Raw genomic sequence first — 19919 nt, forward strand, 5'->3', positions numbered from 1 at the left:
GTTTTTTACCTTCATGAATAGAATGCATAAAGGTAAAAAACCTTGAGTCTTTACAACCATTTTAAGTGTACTGCTGTTTCTCCTCCCCCAGCTTTTATGCAACTGAGAACAGGGAGAATATGATCACTTATAAAAAAGAGGAAAAAAGGTGTTTATAATGTTTTTTTATATATATTTATACACAAATGTTTTGCCTTTCATTTCTATTTTAAACTGAATGTGTTGTTTTACAAGGTGAGGGTTCACACATACTTTAAAAGCTATCAGTAAAAGTCTGCAAAGGAACAGAAATATTCTCCACAAGTGCTACAACTGGATTCTTAACCAATCATTTGGCATTCAACAACCCCACAGATATGAGTACAGAAATAAATAATTGAATATGTTTGTTTTTCTTCCCCTCAATTTTTGGAGATCTTCTACAAAATAATAGTAATTAATTACTATTAATAGTAATTAATAGTAATTTAGGGAAATGAAAAACAAAGAGCAGCCAGTTCACTTTATTTTATTAAAACAAAGTAGAAATACATTTGTTAAATAGACATCTATATTTTTAAATGACTCTGTCAGTAAATTGAAACAGAGAATAAGGCCAGTCCTTACAAAACAAAGTAAATGCTTTTACCATTGAATGCTGCTCCATGGAAGAGATATATTTTTAAAAACCATTGAGAGTGACAATCTTCTGGCCTCTCTTGCACCTAGTGGTTCTCCCTCCAAACCTCCACATCATTACGGATCTCCTAGTCCCCTGCTGCAACTAGTTGTTTCTCTCACCAACTTCTACATCATTACAGGAAAGAGTAGTGATGTAGAGGTCAATAGGAGCTATTAGTAGACATTACCTTGGATTCTGGCCAAACTCATGTTGGGTTGAACTCAGAGTAAGCTGTCAATTAGCTGTGGCAAGGGCACCCCTAGCTCCAAAACTGTATGTGCACAAAGATAGAACGCTTATGACATCTGTGTTGTTATATGGCCCTTTGTGCACATCCAACTGCAGGGCAAGGCAGGGAATGCCTCGCCTCAACTGATTAGGCAGACACTGGCAGCTTCCTTCCGGGTTCACTCAAACATAGGTTCAGAGTGAACTCAAACTTAACTGACTGAACCAGGGGCGGACTGACCATTTGGAAGCTCAGGCACTGCCCGAGGGCCCAGGGTCAGTGGGGGCCCCATGAGATGCCCCTGGTACCTTTTTCATAGGCTTTTTGAGTTTGGGCAAGGACACAGGGGCCCCATGATCCCCTATTGCCCGGGAGCACCATGAGTTGTCAGTCCGCCCCTGGACTCAACCCACTGAGTGCAGTGGGTAACAATAAGATTAATACTACCTGAAACTTCAGGAGATGATTTCTCTTCTTTGGACCAGAGTTTGAGAAGCTGATGGCAAGAGAGGTGAGTATTTAGTTTCTTTTTTTGAAGAATCAGCTTTTATTCTCTGTTTCAATTTAGTGACACATCTACAAATATTATAAGAAAACCCATAAGTATATTGTTTCTATCTAGAGAAATTATTGATATGTCCCACAGATACACTGTTGTCTTTCACAGACAAATACATTTTATTTTACATTTCCTTTAAATATTCATTTTGCTGATTATTACAGGTATGACAAATAGTAGTAAAGTTTACTTTATGCTTTCTTTTTGTATTTGTATTCATCAAAAAGGCTGTATTCGATGAAGCGGTAAACACACCAGCACATTTAAATAGAAGAGCTAATTGCTGTCTCTAATGCAAACATTGAAAGATGAGTTCACATTTACTGTCCACATGTTGGTCAATTTAGATAGACCTCTTTATGTTGGCAATATGTAAACTAATTCTCCATTTAAAAGTTATGTTGAATTCAAGGTTCTCAGCAAGCTAATTTTACTCTACAACAAAGCACAGTTTCAAGCTATTCTTGTTAACCATCCACCCACCTTCCTTTCCTTCACCACCTCAGATTTTAGATAGGAGGTTCAATTACAGTTCTTTATTTCATAGTATTTTCACCCTTAGATCTCTTCAAACAATATACCCTACTTTTAGCCTGTTGAAACTTATGAGCTTTCTGAAATTGTGTATTGCAAGGACAATGCTTGGATTTAAAAGAGTGTCTTTGTTCTGAGTTTCCATAATTTCATACTACCCTAATCTCAAATTTGAGTATGAACTTTAGCATGTTCACAAGAAAAGTGGGTATCTTTCTTATCAATGGAATGGTGACTTTTAAAGAAATATTTTACTGCATGGTCAGACCTTTGGAATACTTTGGTTGTATAGGTGATACTGACACTAAATCAATTTGACGATGACAATCTGTCAGCCACTCTTTTGTTTTTAAGAGGATGTAAAATTTATCTGTACTTGAATGCTGAGCAACAGAATAAAATTCTTTAGCTGGTGTGGAAATGTGGAACTTACAAAAAAATAGCTGTAACATGATTATTCTTTGTTTATACTTGATTTTTTTAAATAGCCGAATACATGCTTTGTAGGTAAGTACAACCTATAGGAATCCATCTGTGCAGCAAGCCTATGTGGTATATAGCTTTATTGTAGATAATTTTGCTTTCAAATACTTTTCAGTAGATATCTAATTGATATATCTTATGTTTTGTTATTATTGTTTCAATCTCATTTAGCTGAATTAAAGTGGACCTACCCGTATAATGTTAACACCAAATTATAGTTAGCGGCTTTACCAGAATAAAAACAATAAGGTAAAAGAAAGGTAAAAAGTACTTCAATTTTCTGGAAAAAAATTCTGCTTCAGACTTGCTTACATATTGTGAATTTGAGTGTGAAGGCACCTCCCCAGATACTAAAACAAACAATGAAGTAGATCCAGCAATGAAAGAAAACTTGTCTGCTACCACTTTAAGTGTGAACCACATTTTAAATATGTGCAAAGGAGATAAAAGTAAGAGCTGGCCAAATGTGCAACGGTATCACTTAAACTTTAAATTACAATGCAATGACATATTGAATAATTAATGAAAAATGAAGTGTTCAATTCTTCTTCTAACTTCAACCATGTTCACCAACGTGTGTGGTCAAGTAATGCACTCACCAGGTCATATCAGCTAACAGAGTAGCCAGCAAACATGTAAGATCAAATGTGGTATGAATTAAGTAGGATTCCATGTTCTGCAATCTCTTTAGAATCCGTCCACTTAGGCAGCATTAAACAATCTCCTCCATTCTGAGAACAGGTCTCAAGAAAAAGCCCAGATAAATAATCATAGTGCAGACACCTTTATTAAAACATGTATATGTAGGAAATAAAGTGAATGCACTCATATTGTACAGGTACCAGCGGGGGCATCAACCCATACAGCTCACTAGGGGGATTCCTCTCCTCACACTGCCATTCTGTCCATGACTGGTGTGCATTCCAACAACTGGACATGAAGTTAGAGGAAGACCGGAAGTGACATTTGTGGCTCAGATCTCAATGCATTTCACGGTATGCACATCCTCAGGAAGTCTCTCAGCATCTACTTTTATTTCCTTTGCTTACATATTGAACTTGCTAAATTCCTTCATATTGTGTTTCTTTTTTCACTGCCAATGTAAAATGCACCTAACAGTATTAGTGAACAAGAGGAATACATTCTTATACAGTCATGAAAACATCTTTTTGAAGAAATTGAACCCTGTATTGAAATAAACAAACAAAAAGAGTGTGCTTTAATTAAAAATTATGTTATTGTTTGTATCCTCTCCAAAATGAACTGGTAAAAGGTCTTTGAACTTTTCTACCATTTTAAAATAAGCATCTTTATCAACTGAATGCTTTATTTGAAGCAACTGGCCAGCATTTCGCCTATCATGTGCTCATATTAACCTTTTTTACAAAGCCATTATACAGCTGAAATAAACATTATGGTGCTTTCATTTATTAGATGAATCAATACACATTCCATTGCTGCCCCTATTAGTTCACCAAGCAGTAAAATATTGTGTTATTTAAAAAACAATATTTAAAGTCGGAAATGTTCACTCTCCATAACTAAAAACAGGGATTTTGTGTACAGTATGTAAAGAATGGAGCATCACTAATGTACTCCCATCCTTTCAATAATTATGTTATATTTTACTAATAGAAAGAATTTTTGTAGCAATATATTTGACAAATAAACTATAATAATGAGTGATTGGTGGATGGGATATCTGTATCAGCATTGCTTTCAAGATCAAGGAAATGAACACCAGTGCAGTGCACTTTCAGTTTAAAACCCTCCTGGCCCTTTAAAGGGTAAGGCTTATTATTATGTGACCACCATGAATGGGTGTAGCAGCAGTTTCATGATCGGAAAGTTCCTTAGAGCATGTAGCGATTTGGAGCTTTCAGTTGGGCACCGGTAATTGTGACCGGAGCGCCCATGGCGAAAGCTTTCGGTGCATTTTGTTTACATTTTAGTGTGCAAAATGCGACCTCTCAGCATCAAGGCCCTAAACTCTATTTCAATACATGGTGATCTAATGGAGTCCAATACAGTCTCCTATTCGTTTATTTTATGAAATATTTCTTCCAAGACAGATAGAGCATTTTTCCTTGACTTCACCAGACTTTGCTAAATCACCGCTCTAATGATTTACTTATGCTTTGTACTTTAGTAAACTACCCCTCAAACTATGATTCAAGTGAAGCAAGAATTAAGTAAAGTTTAATGGAGAAATTATTTTTTAGTGATCTTCATAAATATATACTTTTTGTGTTAACTTTAAGTATAGTGATTAAAAATAAAATCTGCGTTGGTTATCCGCTATACCGCCCTCGTTATCCACTTTGTTTAAAATTATTGCTGATGTACGACAGATGGAATATCTGACTGCTATACATTCCGGCTCGACAGCTGTATTCGAGGCAGTGTGGTACCCATGGGATCATTCCTCCCCTTCCCACCCTTCTCCAACTGTGCTCTTCTGAGAGCCTCCCCACTGTAGCTATATGACGTTGTTGAGTTTGTAACCATGCAGATTTTACCATCATTGAGATTCTTTTTTTTATTTTGTTCTCTTTCAAAGTGTTTTTTATGTATGTATATATGTGAAAATCAATAAAAATTGTTAATACAAAAAAAAAAAATCTGCAAAGCCTACCTCTTTGTGTCAAATTATTCCATTAAAAAAAAAAAAAAAAAAAAAAAAAATATATATATATATATATATATATATATATTGTTGTGCTAACTGAGATCAGATTGCCTTACTATCCTGTGGGTATAGGCTACTGGGGGAATGTGAGCTGCTGTGTCTCCAAGAAGACTCTACATCTTTGTTTACATTTACCAGTAGGGCCCATGGAGTTGTCATTTAAGTGGTAGGAATGGACATGCCAGTGGATAGGCAGGATTTTTGTTTAGTCAGCCAGTGTCACTCTTCATGATTGACTGGGAGCTGCATCACTGGATGACATGATAGACAATGGAGTACACTGTGGGACAGGGGCGGACTGACAACTCATGGGGCCCCCAGGCAATAGGGGATCATGGGGCCCCTGTGTCCTTGCCCAAACTCAAAAAAGCCTATGAAAAAGGTACAAGGGGCATCTCATGGGGCCCCCTACTGACCCCGGGCCCTCGGGCAGTGCCCGTGTTTCCAAATGGTCAGTTCGCCCCTGCTGTGGGACAATGTTTAGCTTTTGAGGGCATTTGACCTAGTATGGTTCAGGAAGAGGGGACAGCACACTTGCCCCCACTTTCCTGGCCTGTCAGGCTGCATGCACAGATAAGGCTACAATTGATTTATATATATATATATATATATATACATACACACAAATCAATATATCAATATATCACATACACACAAATCAATATATGCAGTGCTCATTTCAGTGAATAAAGTACTTCCATACAATTAATAAACTTTACAAGGTCCCAGTATTAGATTAATTCAATATCAGTGTTTTCATCCCGTAGTATTCCAACCAGTAACACCATTTGTGCTTCAAACTTGACACAGATAGTGTGTCCCACCTCCGTTCACATATGCGCTCACTATTAGATGAGACCTGGATGAACCAGGTCTAAAATAGTTTTTTTCCACCATGGGGAAGATCACAGGCTTTCCTCCACTAAATTCACACTTTAGCCAATGCTGCAGGTGCCAGAAGTTGCACTCAAAATTCCTTGTGTATGGCCCTTTAAAAAATAATTTCCTGTTCTGCAATCAATCTCATATAAAGAAGGATGTCCCCATCGTGTTGCATATTAAAACCAAGCTTTTTAATAAATAAGTAATGCACTTGTATATATATAAAACAGTGTGTGTTGTCACTGTCACGTGATTTCTTCAGTATAGTTCTTCTTGTCATAAAAGTTTCGATTTAAGCAATACAGAAAACATCTACATAAGATATTTGGGAAATTCCAAATTAAAAGTGTCCATAAATGACCAAGACTTAATGGCTTGACTAGATGCTTATTTGAGGGTTGGGCTGTTTAATGGCCTGTATTTATGGCCTTCTGTACACTTCAAATGTTTTTTTTATTCTCATACAAGTCTATGGGAATGCAAACCTCACTTGAAGCAGGGCAAACACAAATCAGAAAGAGGTGAACTGCAAGTCAAATGCAACTGTAAATATATTCTGAATGATCCCAGAAGCATTTCAAACTGGTGTCATCAACACAAGCTCAAAGCTTGTTTACATGGGCCCCAGGGGTACCATTGCATTGATAACACTCAGTACAGATCGTTGAGTTTGTTGGTAAATCTCTGGATGACAAACCAGTCCTCACTCCCTTCTTCATGAAGAAGGAAGTCTAACCAACTCTTGTTTTCAATGAACCTTCTGCAGGATGATGAGCACAGCAAAGATATATAGTATGTATGAAATAATGTTAACATACTGATACTAGATCAGCCCTCAAAATGTCTGCTCACCCGTTCACATTGGGCGAGTGTAAATAACATGGGGGAAAGGGGCCAGCAGTACCGGGACTAGGGGTGAGTGGGAGGGGCGGTGGTGGAGACAATTATAGCATCAATCTCCCTGTATGGCTTTCAATGAAGCAGCTGGAAGATGCAGGAGTGGGGAGGAGAAACGGATTCTAGCTGCTTCATTGAAGACCATACAGGGAGATCGCTGCTTGTAACTTTTCCCACCACTGCCCCTCCCACTCACTCCTAGTCCTGGCACTGCTCAGCCCTCCATGTTATTTCCACTCGCCCAATGTGAATGGGTGAGTGGAAATTTTGAGGGCTGATCTAGTATCAGTAGCTTAACATTGCTGCTTGTAACTGTTCCCACCGCTGCACTGATCAACCCTGATTGTTCAGTTTCTTTGTGGGCCCCCCGGAGCGCTCGTCAATGTCCAGCCCCTCCCCCCATCCTCCACAGCAATAGGAGAGGAGAGAGGCTGTATCTGCTCTGCCTTCCCCTGTGCTTGTCCACACTCCAGTCTGTGCCAGACAGAAGAGGATATATGGGCAGCAAATTGTATACAGAACAGCCAGCAGCTCTGTGAAGCTTCTAACTATGCATGTGAGTCAGGCACCATCCATGTGAGACTGAACCCTTTCTTCCTTCCACCCATCCCTTTCTTCCTTCTATCCCTCTCTTCCTTCATTCCATACTTTTCCTTCCTCCTTTCCTCCTTTAATTCCTTCCTTCTCTCCCTTCCTTCCCTCCCTCCTTCCCTTCTTTCCTCCCTTCCTTCCTTCCTTCCTTCCTTCCTTCCTTCCCTCTCTTCCTTTCTCCATCCTTCTTTCCTTCCCCTCTCCTTCCTTCCCTACATTCCCTTCCTTCCTTCCTTCCTTCCTTCCTTCCTTCCTTCCTTCCTTCCTTCCTCCATCCTTCTTTCCTTCCCCTCTTCTTCCTTCCCTCCCTCCTTTCCTACCTTTCCTTCCCTTCTTTCTCCCTTCCTTCCCTGCCCCTCCCTCTTTCCTCCCTCCCTCCCTTCCCTTTCCCTCCCTCCTTCCTTCCTTCCTTCCTTCCTTCCTTCTTTTCCTTCCTCCCTCCCTGCCTTCCTTCCCTCCCTCCCTTTCTTACTCTCTTCTCCCCCCCCTTCCTTCCTCCCTTCCCTCCCTCCTTCCTTCCTTCCTCCCCCCTTCCTTCCCTCCTTCTTCATTTCCCCCCTTCCTTCCTCCCTTCCCTCCCGCCTTTGTTTCTCCCCCCTTCCTTCCATCCTTCCTCCCTTCTTTCATTCCTCTCTTCCTTCATTCCTCCCCTCCTTCCCTTCCTTCCCTCCATTTTTTCCTTCCTTCCTTCCTTCCTTCCTTCCTTCCTTCTCCCCTCTCCTTCCTTCTCCCCTCTCCTTCCTTTTCTCCTTCCTCCCTCCTTCCCCTTCCTTCCCCCCCTTCCCTCTTTCCTCCCTTCCTTCCTCCCTTTTCCTTCCTTCCTTCCTTCCTTCCCTCCTTTCTTCCTCCCCCCTCCCTCCCTCCCTTCCTTCCTCCCCTCCTTCCTTCCATCCTTCCTCCCTTCTTTCATTCCTCTCTTCCTTCATTCCTCCCCTCCTTCCCTTCCTTCCTTCCCTCCATTTTTTATTTCCTCCCTCCCTCCTTTCCTTCCTTTCCTTCCCTTCCCTTCCCTTGTTCTTTCCTTTATTCTGCATAAAATATTTAACAGTGTAATTTCATAATGTAATTTATGAGGCAAGTTTAGTGGTGAAATTAGGGGCAGGGCAGGGTACGGGTTGGGCAACTGGTGGCAAGTAACTCTTAAGTCCTGGGTAGTCATGACTTGAAATGTTGAGCCCTATACTAGATAATAAATGCAAAGAATAAGGCTTTGTTCATATGGGACATATTGCAGTATACACCTGTGTGAGGCCGTGTTCACCTGTCCCTCCCTCCATTTTCCTTCCTTCCTTCCTTCCTTCCTTCCTTCCTTCCTTCCTTCCTTCCTTCCTTCCTTCCCTTCCCTCCATTTTCCTTCCCCCCCTTCCCTCTTTCCTCCCTTCCTTCCTCCCCTTTCCTTCCTCCCTTCTTTCATTCCTCCCTTTCTTCCTTCCTTTCCTCTATTCCTCTATTTCTTCCAACCTCCCTTTCTTCCTTCACTTTCTTCCCTTCCCTTCCCTAACAGTAGCATTTCATAAGATAATTTATGAGGGCATGTTTAGGGTGAAATTAGGAGTGTAGCAGGGTAGGGGTTGAGTGGGGCAACTGGTGGCGAGTAACTCTTAAGTCCTGGCTTGCAGTTTAGGACTTGAAATTTTGAGCCCTGTACTAGATAATAAATGCATAGAATAAGGCTTCATTCATATGGGACATATTACAGTATACACCTGTGTGAGGCCGTGTTCACCTGTCCAGGGATGCACAGATGTTCTGTGCATCCTGTGCTGACAGTCCCATTGATGCCAGTTGGGAGGCATCGGCTGCACAGACACAGCTGGATGTCAAATTGGGAGCAGCTGCTGTGTTCCAATTGACATGGTCTAAAAGCTTTTGCTGTGTCTTTGTAAATTTAAATTCAATGTGTTAATTCTCAACATCATAGTATTTTGCTTTGTTTTTAATGCAGTGATGTAAAACAGGCAAAAAAATGAAGATTCTGCATGCTTCTTTTGCTTGATTGAAGTTTATAAAACCATGATGTCCTACGTGCAAGTACTGTAACTCTTTCTAAAAGTCAAACCTCTTCTTGTGTGTTTGTATTCCAATCACACAATTTTATCAGAAATGTTTCATACCTTTGATGTCATCCTGCTATGTACAGTAAACATAACCTCACTGTTTATTACTTTTGAAAAGAGATAAAAGTTGTTTCAAATTTTTCTCCAAGTGTTTTCCATATAACCTTAAAGCTGTTAACATGCTTTGGGTTTGTGGTCAGCTTGACTCACTTTGTTGAACATTCCCTACAATCAGAGTTTATTCAGTGAAATGAAGCCTGCTCCCAGCCATTCAATAACACATTAATATAGAAAAAACAATGTGCGCTATCTTGTAATAGACAATAATAATATTGCACTAAATGAGCTGCTGCAATGACACTTATAAGTGATCCCACACTCAATAAAACCAAATAGGAACAATCGTGTTGCGCTAACTCATATAACACATACAATCATTAAATAACATACTAAGTTTCCAAAGTAAATACATACAATTGTAAATGCAAAGTCCTTTTAATTGTGATGACTCCAACTCATTATGGTGCTTGAATATAATGTGCTTGAAAAAATTTGAAAAGTTCCACAACCCCAACCAACAGTGCTCCACCACAAATATGTGCACCTCCACCAGCAAATAAGGATGGCCACTCACCTCATGGAATGGACTTATGTGATAATTATAGGTCAATCAAGCATAGTAATACAATCCATGAACTTCAGATGGCAGCATAAAGCTGATAATGGTAATACCAGGAATACAACAAACCACAAGAGTCTCTTCACCACTCAATAGCCATATGTAAGAAGAAAAGAACAGGCTCCCATAGCATAATACCATTTATTAGATAAAAACCAGAAACAGAGTACCACTCACAATGTCTCAAATTTTAAAGATCGGTAGACAGCATAGTACTTCTGGTCCGTGAGTCTGTAACCAGAACTGGTGTCACTAAATTCTGCCCCACGCATTACGCCACCAACCACCCAGCTCCTGATGCTATCCCTGACGAAGCTACGTGGTTGGTGGCGTAACGCGTGACGTCAGTTCCAGTTTCGGACTCGCGGACCAGAAGTACTATGCTGTGTACCGATCTTTAATATCCGAGACATTGTGAGCGATACTCTAATAAACGGTATTATGCTATGGGAGCCTGTTTTTTCCTTCTTACATATGGCTATTGAGTGGTGAAGAGACCCTTGAGGTTCATTATATTCCTGGTATTGCCATTATCAGCTTTATGCTGCCATCTGAAGTTCATCGATTGAATTACTATGCTTGATTGACCTATAATTATCATATAGGTCCATTCCATGAGGTGAGAGGCCATCCTTATTTGGTGGTGGAGGTGCACATATTTGCGGTGGAGCACTGTTGGTTGGAGTTGTGGAACTTAATTTTTTCATCCACATTATATTCAAGTACCATAATGAGTTGGAGTCATCACAATTAAAATGATTTTGCATTTATAATTGAATATATTTACTTTGGACACTTAGTATGTTATTTAATGATTTTATTTATGATAGGAGTTAGCGCAACACGATTGTTCTCATTTAACATACCACATTGTTGTCTGATTTAATGTTAACCTCCAGATAAGTTCCAAAGACATGATGTTAGGTTAATTGGCTCCTGTATAAATTGGCCCTAGTATGTGTATGTATGAATGTGAGTTAGGCACCTTAGATTGTACCCCCCTTGAGGGTTAGGGACTGATGTGAATGTACAATATATATGTAAAAGCGCTGCGAAAATTGACGGCGCTATATAAGTACCTGTAATAATAATAAAAAAAAAAATAATCAAGTGAACACAATATACTGCATCAATATCCAATGCATATAAGGGAGTTGTTTTACTGTCTAAAGATCTGTAATTCTGTGAAGCCAGTTTTGTGATCCAGACATTTCTGCCAGACGGCACAGGCAAGTCCTAAATCTCCACAGCTGTAGCTCCCCCTTTTTAAGGACAACACACCACAACTTGCTGGTGATGTGATCTCACCTCCATTCACTGTTAGCATATGAGGACTTAAGCAGTGTCTTTTTGCCTTCTAGCACTGGCCTTTAGTTTCCCACTGTGTTCAGGGTGATGAGCTGAATGCCTTGGGTTCAGATTCAAGGTAAGTTTTCCAAAGGAAAGTTTGTATGCTGTATCAAAAACCTCTTTGGAATCAATGGGAGCCGAAGGTTAAAAATCAGTAATAGCCATTTTCTAGGCTAATAAACAAGGAAGGAATTGTCAAATAGATGGCTGGGCAATGCACATGTACCAAAAAAAGAAAAATTTTTAAAAATTCCATTTTCCTGGAAGGAGTGATTTACATTTTTTTAAAGGGCAATAATAAAAAATTATAAATTCCTTTCAATGACTTGTCTGGGGGATTCCCTTAACCTGTCTGTGAAGTGGTGCATCTGTAAAATGTATACAACTTACTATAGTAAAACTGGTCTGGTGGTTGTGGGTGTCTTTGGATGGGGGCTATTGGAATCTGGCAGTCCCCTTTGAAAATAAGAGGGCCCTCAGATACCACCCCCCATGTAAAGGATTAAGGGATACTTATTCACAATAAATGTAAATTGTAAAAAAAGACACAGATTACTTAACAAGTCTTCTATAAAAAAAATATAAACCCCCCCAAAATGTCCAAGTATGCAAATTCATCATAGATCCAGGCCCTGGATGTCTCCAATAAAAGAACCTGTCACCTATATGGTATCACATAGGGGGTTATTGGCCACATATGTGAAAACGGTAAAGTTATGTCAAATAAGAGGCTTTAAACATTTAAAGAAACAGAAAAAGATAAAAAAAACAACAACAAAATGTATCCCCCCCCATACACATGCATACATAAATGTATGCATTGGGCTACATATGTATGAAAACGGTAATTGTTCTACACATGTTATATATCATTGTGCACACTGGAGTGAAAGCAATAATTCTAGGCCCCATTATTCATGGTTAAATTGATGACCTGAGGGGGCTTTAAAACCATCGCCTATGTAAATTATAGGGTACAGAAGATTGTTGCCTGTCTTTTTTCAAGCAAATTTTGCCTAAGCAAGCAGCTCAAATGAGTAAAAATTAAATTTGCTGAGAGCAAAATGTATAATTTTGCAGAAAATAATTTTCACAGAAATCACCCACCCATTCCTAATCAGTAATGTTTTTTAAACTTTTCCATATAGTTTTGGGCAAACAGCAGCTTCCTGACATCTGCTTCACCTCCAATCTCCTTCTTTAATACGTAGGAAGGCAGTACATCAAATCAGTGAACACTGGGCTGTTTTTTTCCAGGGCACAATCAGACAAAAAATTCCGGTAGTAATACAGATTTATCCAGCAGAGAGGCATTCTGAACAAGAAGAATGAACAAATGCAAATTAGAGTCACTCAGCAGGTAAGCTGTGTGTTTCCAGAGTTAGTTTTAATTAAAAAAAATGTGACTGGAATGTTCCTATTGTTGATGCTTTATTTTTCACAAAAAAACACATATTGCAAGTATTAGTTTAGATTAGAACCTCTGTCAGGTTTTATTGTTGTCTGTGTGAGATTCACTTCAATGCAAACTAATTTTATTAACTGTTCATTTAAAACTAACCATACAACAAAGTCATACTACAAAGTCAGAAAATCCAAATCCAATATGCAGCATATACTGTATATCAAGCCCCACTGAAGTCTAATTGGTGATCAATTCTGACCATTTTAAAGCTAATAGGCAAAAATTAAAACATACCAAAAAGCTGGGAGGGAGTCTTGCTTTTAATGTGACTTTGAGGACAAACAAGGCATTTGCCTAGGGCGGCACTTTTCAGGGGGGCGGCACGGCAGCAGCACTGCCCCCCCCTTTCTCACGGAAGGGAAAGGGACAGGGGCTGCTGTGTCTTACCTGTGTCCGCGACTCCTTGTCCCACGTCGTTCCGGTCCACAAGGTGCTGCTGGAGGAAGGGTGCAGAGGGTGTCCATCTGGTGTCTTCATCTTTCTGGATCTTGATCACGATGTGGGCTGGATGACAAGCCACTCCTCAAATCTGGCCACACCCCTGGGATCACTGGGCAGCCTATGGCAGCCTGTCCCTCCCTCTGCAAGCTCCGCCTCCTCACCAGTGATTGGCCACCAGATCTGTAGCTCAGAAAAGGCACACAGACGGCCAATCACAGGCGAGGAGGTGGAGCTTGGAGATGAGGAGCTGAGCGGCAGCGCGAAGATTGAAGATCGAGTGAGGGAGCAGCTGGAGCCAGTGAAGAGGAGAGCGGCTTTAGAAGAAAGGCAGCTGATGGGTAAGTGTCTGTGCCTGAAGGAGGCACTATTCCTCCCACTGACACCAATGATGGGGCACCATTCCTCCCACTGACACCAATGATGGGGCACCATTCCTCCCACTGACACCAATGATGGGGCACTTCCTCCCACTGACATTAAAGATGGGCACTATTCCTCCCACTGACTTCAATGAGGGGGCACTTTTCCTCCCACTGACACCATTGATGGGGCACTATTTCTCCCACTGACACCAATGATGGGACACTATTCCTCCCACTGACACCAATGATGGGGCACTATGCCTCCCACTGACACCAATGATGGGGCACTATTCCTCCCAATGACACCAATGATGGGGCACTATTCCTCCCACTGACACTAATGATGGGGCACCATCATTGGAGTCAGTGAGAGGAATAGTGCCCCATCTTTGATGTCAGTGGGAGGAATCGTGCCCCATCATTGATGTCAGTGGGAGGAATCGTGTCCCATCATTGCTGTCAGTCGGAGGAATCGTGTCCCATCATTGGTGTCAGTGGGAGGAACAGCGTCCCATCGTTGTCAGTTGGTGGAGCGCTAATAGGAAGAGGTGGCGCCTAAAGAGGAAGGGGTGGAGTTTGCAGATGAAAGGGTGGGATGAATTTAGATGTGGGGGTGCCCGATTTTAGTCTTGCCTATGGCAGCACAAAACCAAAATACACCACTATCCAAGTGTCAAGTGCAGGATATATTACATATTAAAGTGAGCTGGCAGTGACCACCTACCCACCACTGTCAGATCTAGTAGTTGGCTGCTAGGACTGCCCAGTGTCCTAGAAACCAATACAGTGTTTGCCCCTCCCCTAGTTACAGAGGAGGAGGAAAGAACTTCCCAGTGTCCCACCCCCCCAGCTATCATTTTCGGCTGCGGGCTGCACTGAGATGCAAACAGATTGGACTCTGCTGCAAGGGGGGTAAGGAGCTTATGGAGACCTTGATTTAATGTTGGGGAGGCGACTCTGAGGACTCTGAAGTAAGGAGGGGGGCTCTAAGGACCCTTATTTAAGGAGGATGGCTCTGGGGACCTTGATATAAGGAAAGAGACTCTAGGGGACCCTTATGTAAATTGGCGGTGACTCTGGGGATCTTAACGTAAGAAAGAGGGCTCTGGAAACCTTGATGTAAAGGGGGTGTCTCTGGGGATCCTGATGTCAGGAGGAGTGCTCTGGGGATCCTGATGTAAGGGGGGGGGTCTCTGGGGATCCTGATGCAAGAAAGAGGGCTCTGGGGACCCTGATGTAAAGAGAGGGGCTCTGGGGAACCTGATGTTAGGAACAGGACTCTGGGGACCCTGATGTAAAGGGGGTGTCTCTGGGGACCCTTATGGAAGAACAGGGGCTCTGGTAATTCTGATCTAAAATGGGGGTGACTCTTGAGATCCTGGTGAAAGGAAGAGGGCTCTGGGGACCCTGATGTAAGCGGGGTGTCTCTGGGGATCCTGATGTAAAGAAGAGGGCTCTGGGGACCCCAGTGTAAAGATGGTGCCTCTTGGGATACTGATGTAAGGAGGGGTGCTCTGGGGATCCTGATGTAAGGGGGATTTCTCTGGGGATCCTGATGTAAAAAAGAAGGCTATGGGGACCCTGATGTAAAGGGGGTTCCTCTGGGGACCCTGATGTAAGGAGAATGGCTCTGGGGAACCTGATGTAAAGAGGGTTTCTCTGGGGACCCTGATGTAAAGAGAGGGGCTCTGGGGAACCTGATGTTAAGAACAGGACTCTGGGGACCCTGATGTAAAGGGGGTGTCCCTGGGGACCCTTATGGAAGGAGGGGGGCTATGGGAACTCTGATATAAAGTGGGGTTGACTCGGGGGAACCTGATGACAGGAAGAGGGCTCTGGGGACCATAATGTAAGGGGGGTTTCTCTGGAGATCCTGATGTAAGGAAGAGGGCTCTGGGGACACCGAATTACAGGGGGTGCCTATGGGGACTCTGATGTAAGGAGGGGGAGCTCTGCAAACCCTGATGTAAGGAGGGGGAGCTCTGGGGACCCTGATGTAAGGGGGGGAGCTCTGGGGACCCTGATGCAAGAAGTGGGAACTCTGGGGACCCTGATGTAATGTGGGGGTGACTCTGGGAATCCTGATGTAAGAAGGGGGGGCTCTGGGGACCCTGATGTAAGGGGGGGGGACCTGGGGACATTGATGTAAGGAGGGGATTATAGGGACCCTGATGTAAGGGGTGATGACTCTGGGGACCCTAACTCTGAGTACTCTGATGTAAGGGGGAACTCTATGGGGATTCATGGAGGAATCTGATGTGAACAGGTAGGCTTGTCCTGACTGCTGCACTCTATATGTTGTTTTGTTTGTAACTAATCTTGAACTCTTGTATATATTATGTTGTACATTACATAGTCCTGACCAAAGTGTTCACTTGTTTTAATAAAGGTCAGCTTAGACAGAAAAAGTGATCACTTGTGTGCCTGTGTGCAGAAAAGCATATAGAATGGAAATGTTTATTTATTTATTTTTTTAAATGACCTTTTGTTCTGAGGTTCATATATATTCGTGAGATTGTCCCTTGTGACATAGTAAGTAGGATTATTTGGGCAGAAAAGGGCAGGGCATAAACTAGTGAATACACTAATATGCAATTTCACAAGTTCAGGCTGAGTTACTTAACTTGCAATTCATGCAGACATAATAGATCATGACTGCCTGAAAAATGTTTAGTTAGAAAGAGCCATTCATCATGTACCTGTTTTAGTTAATTTTAAAGCAGATTTTTTTAAATTTAAAATGAATATAAAATTAAAGCTTCATAGTTGAAAGAGATTCCCAGAATCCAACAATATCTATTGTAGAGTAATGATTTAATGACACCAGTGATGATTGTACTGTGGTATGTAAATCAAGCTCTCATGTTAATTAGGCACAGATTACCTTTTTCAGCACATACCAATAAAGATTTTAACTAAATAATTATAGAAAAAGTTAATGTGTTTTATGAATAATTATTAGTGGCAAGCTAAAATGATGAGCCAAAAGTGTTCAAAATCCTATACAGGTTTTTATAGTGTTTCATTTAAAGCAGAGTTTTGTCTTGTGTTTTAATTTATTAAGTGAACAGTTATGTCTTTGTTCATTGAATCAGGGAACCTTCTGCACAGAAGAGTTTAATATATATGTACATATCAATGTATAAGCTCTTTATATGAACAAGAACATTTTTCCAGGGAAATATGGTCAGTCATAAAGATTTCAAAGAGTCCCTCCAGTGTTACATTGACTAGCGTATGGAAACCATTTGAAACATATACAACATTACAATCTAATTTAATCCATGATATTTATTTATATAGCTATGGCAATCCTTAGCGCGCAGAAGATATGTGTGCTTTTAACAGTGTGGTTTTCTCATATTTAAGCACATTCAACGACTGCATTACATTTAATTAAAAGCACTGGTAGGCCTACAGAGATGTTAAAAGGTCTTGATCTGAGCAGCGTGTTGACATCAGATGAATAGGGAGGCCACCTGCTAGCTCCACTTTTGGCTTTGTGAATGGTTTGCATTCCTGTGGCCTGTTGCTCTGCATGATCGCGCTCAGCACTTCACAGTCCCATGAACTGCTTAATATCATAGATACCTTCCAGTCAGGCTGGCTATCTTCTCTGTTAAGATTAATGTACTATAAATGAGGACCCTTTGCAGTATTTCAACAAAGAGTGTATAATGCTTTTACTAAACTCATACCACTTCAAAGGAACGGAAAAGCATACGGATTAAGATAAAATGCCTCTATTCCTGTCTAGGATCTTTAGCACACTTGTACATGAAGTGCAAGACAGCACAATTAATTATACCTACATCATATCACTTGGCCCTTTCCAATATTTGTCTCACATTGCTTGTGAGTGCAATCTATTTTAGAGTGTTGTAAATGTTAGCGTGTGCTTAGATATTAAACATTCTGCAATTACATACTGGCAGGCAAAATTTACATCTATTAAGGCACACATTCAAAACCTTTTTCACAAGCTTACGTTTTCTAAACCTAATGCCCCCATGCTTTAATAAACTTTGATTCAGATCTCTAAAACTATGGTACTACGTAAACTTAAAAAGAGAAATTATTACTCTTAAATATAATTTGTTCTTGAGTGACAGACAAAATACTCATTTTGAAAAACACTCTAAAATCTTTACATATTTACTAACTTAGATTTGCATTATTGCATTGAAAAAGACCCATGTCCATCGAGTTCAGGCAAAAAAGCCCCAAAACTTGCATTTCCCTTGTCACGTACCTGGAGGAGATCGAGCTGGAGAGGGGGCTTTGCTTGCACTGCTTGTCCAGCACCCCTGGTAGTGGAGATGTGAGGACACAAAATGAAATGAGAGCCAATGTAGATGGACAGCACCAATTGTTGGCTGTAGGACATAGATGACTGTGGACCACCAGACAAGGACCAGAGGCAGGAACATGGAATGCTTGATCAGAAGACAGGAGTAAAGACTGGGCACAAGCAAGAGGTCATTAACAGCAGGACATCAAGGTACAAGAACGTATTGCAGAGTCAGGATACAAGCTGAGGTCAATTCACTGCTGGGTAGCAAGGTGTCGAATCAGGAAACAATATACAGAGTCCAAACACAGACTGAGGTCACAACAAGTAGACAGGAATCTAAATACAGGTCAATTGCAAGCTTGATCATGCACAGGAAGGCAAAAGTAGCAGGTAAGGACACAGGTAGATCAAGAACTACCTGAAGATCACTCAGCAATCTTTTCATGTCACATTGCAGCTAAAATAGGCCATTTGGAACCAATGGTAATGCAGAGCATGCAGGTGTGCCTATGTACATGCTGCTTAGCATGCACACTAATGCATTTGTGCATGCATGCTAATACACATCTTGCAGTGAGCCTTAACTCAGAATTATGTGCATGCTAAAGTCTTCTCATTCTAGTATGCATTGGACTTTTCTTACATCCCCCAGTATCCAAAACCCACACTTGATTCACAGAAAAGCTAAACACTAAATAGAAATAAACCCTTGACCAAAGGTAATCTAAGGAAACTGTAGATGCTGACTTTTAAAAACACAGCCACTTACCTGTCCCTCAGTCCAGTGGTGTCCTCACCACCACTGGCTTCACCAGCTGTCTTCTCTCCCCGGAGCCGGCATCTTCATTGTGAGCACCTGGCTGTGACAGCTTGCGGCTTCCCACTGTGCATGTGTGAGAAGCGCTGTGCTTTGTGAATGGCCCCGTAGTCTTCTGGTACCTGTCATGTATCCCAGAAGACTACAGGGAGGGAGGGGAAGGACAACTTCTGCTTCCGATCGCCTAAGCGATCGCAGCAGAAGTGGGAACGGGTACCTGTCAAATTTGGGTATCCACTCCCCCCCAGCTCCCCACAGGTGCCAATCCTTACTGGGGAGTGGGGGACAAAGAACTTCCCCTTTTGTGTGGAGCTCCACTTTAAGAATGTTTCTTAAAGTAGATGATTAGCCTACCTGAATGATAGTAAGTTTGATAAAGCACTGTATCTTGAACAATGGTCTTTAACTTATTTTCACAATTTTTTTTCATCATTTGTTTAATCCCGGGGCTACTGATCCACTGCTGCCTTTTGCAGCCCAACTACAGGGACACTGCATTAATGCCTGCATGGCATTTCTCAGGGTGGGTTTCTTGATGGTGACAACGGTGGACGTAATATATGCTGACAGAACCACTGCTAGTTGGAAGCCTGAGTGACAGGGTGACAATGCAAAAGCTCAGCTGAGCAAAAGGAACAGAGAATTGACACCCTATAAAAGGAAATGCATGAAAAAAAACATTCATGGCAGGATCACCAGATATTTTATAAATGAACGCTACAGATTTAAAAATAATGAAAATGACTTTGGAAATTATTTTAAAATAGTAAACCTTACATGAGATAGTGGTTGGATTTATATATGCCCAGTAAACACTGTTTTTTCAGTAGAGCGGGGAAGGATTAGAACATTCCTTGAGTCTCCCTTAAGAGTATTTACCCTAACTTACTGTCACATGGTTAATGGTTTCATCAGACAAGTAATGAGGG

The 19919-nt window shown here is 41.3% G+C and overlaps 1 long non-coding RNA gene across 1 annotated transcript in view; it reads left to right on the forward strand.

The window, feature by feature from the left end:
- LOC149448871 (uncharacterized) overlaps positions 1-19919 on the forward strand; it is a 29998-nt gene that overhangs the window by 7185 nt on the left and 2894 nt on the right. The window contains exon 2 of the long non-coding RNA XR_016315481.1: positions 12869-12971. This is a non-coding gene — a long non-coding RNA (uncharacterized LOC149448871). The remainder of the gene's footprint in view (positions 1-12868; positions 12972-19919) is intronic.

Source organism: Staurois parvus, unplaced genomic scaffold, assembly GCF_062004578.1.
Source record: "Staurois parvus isolate SC_StPar_1 unplaced genomic scaffold, SC_StPar_1.0 ptg000652l, whole genome shotgun sequence".
In the NCBI taxonomy this organism is placed as follows: domain Eukaryota; kingdom Metazoa; phylum Chordata; class Amphibia; order Anura; family Ranidae; genus Staurois; species Staurois parvus.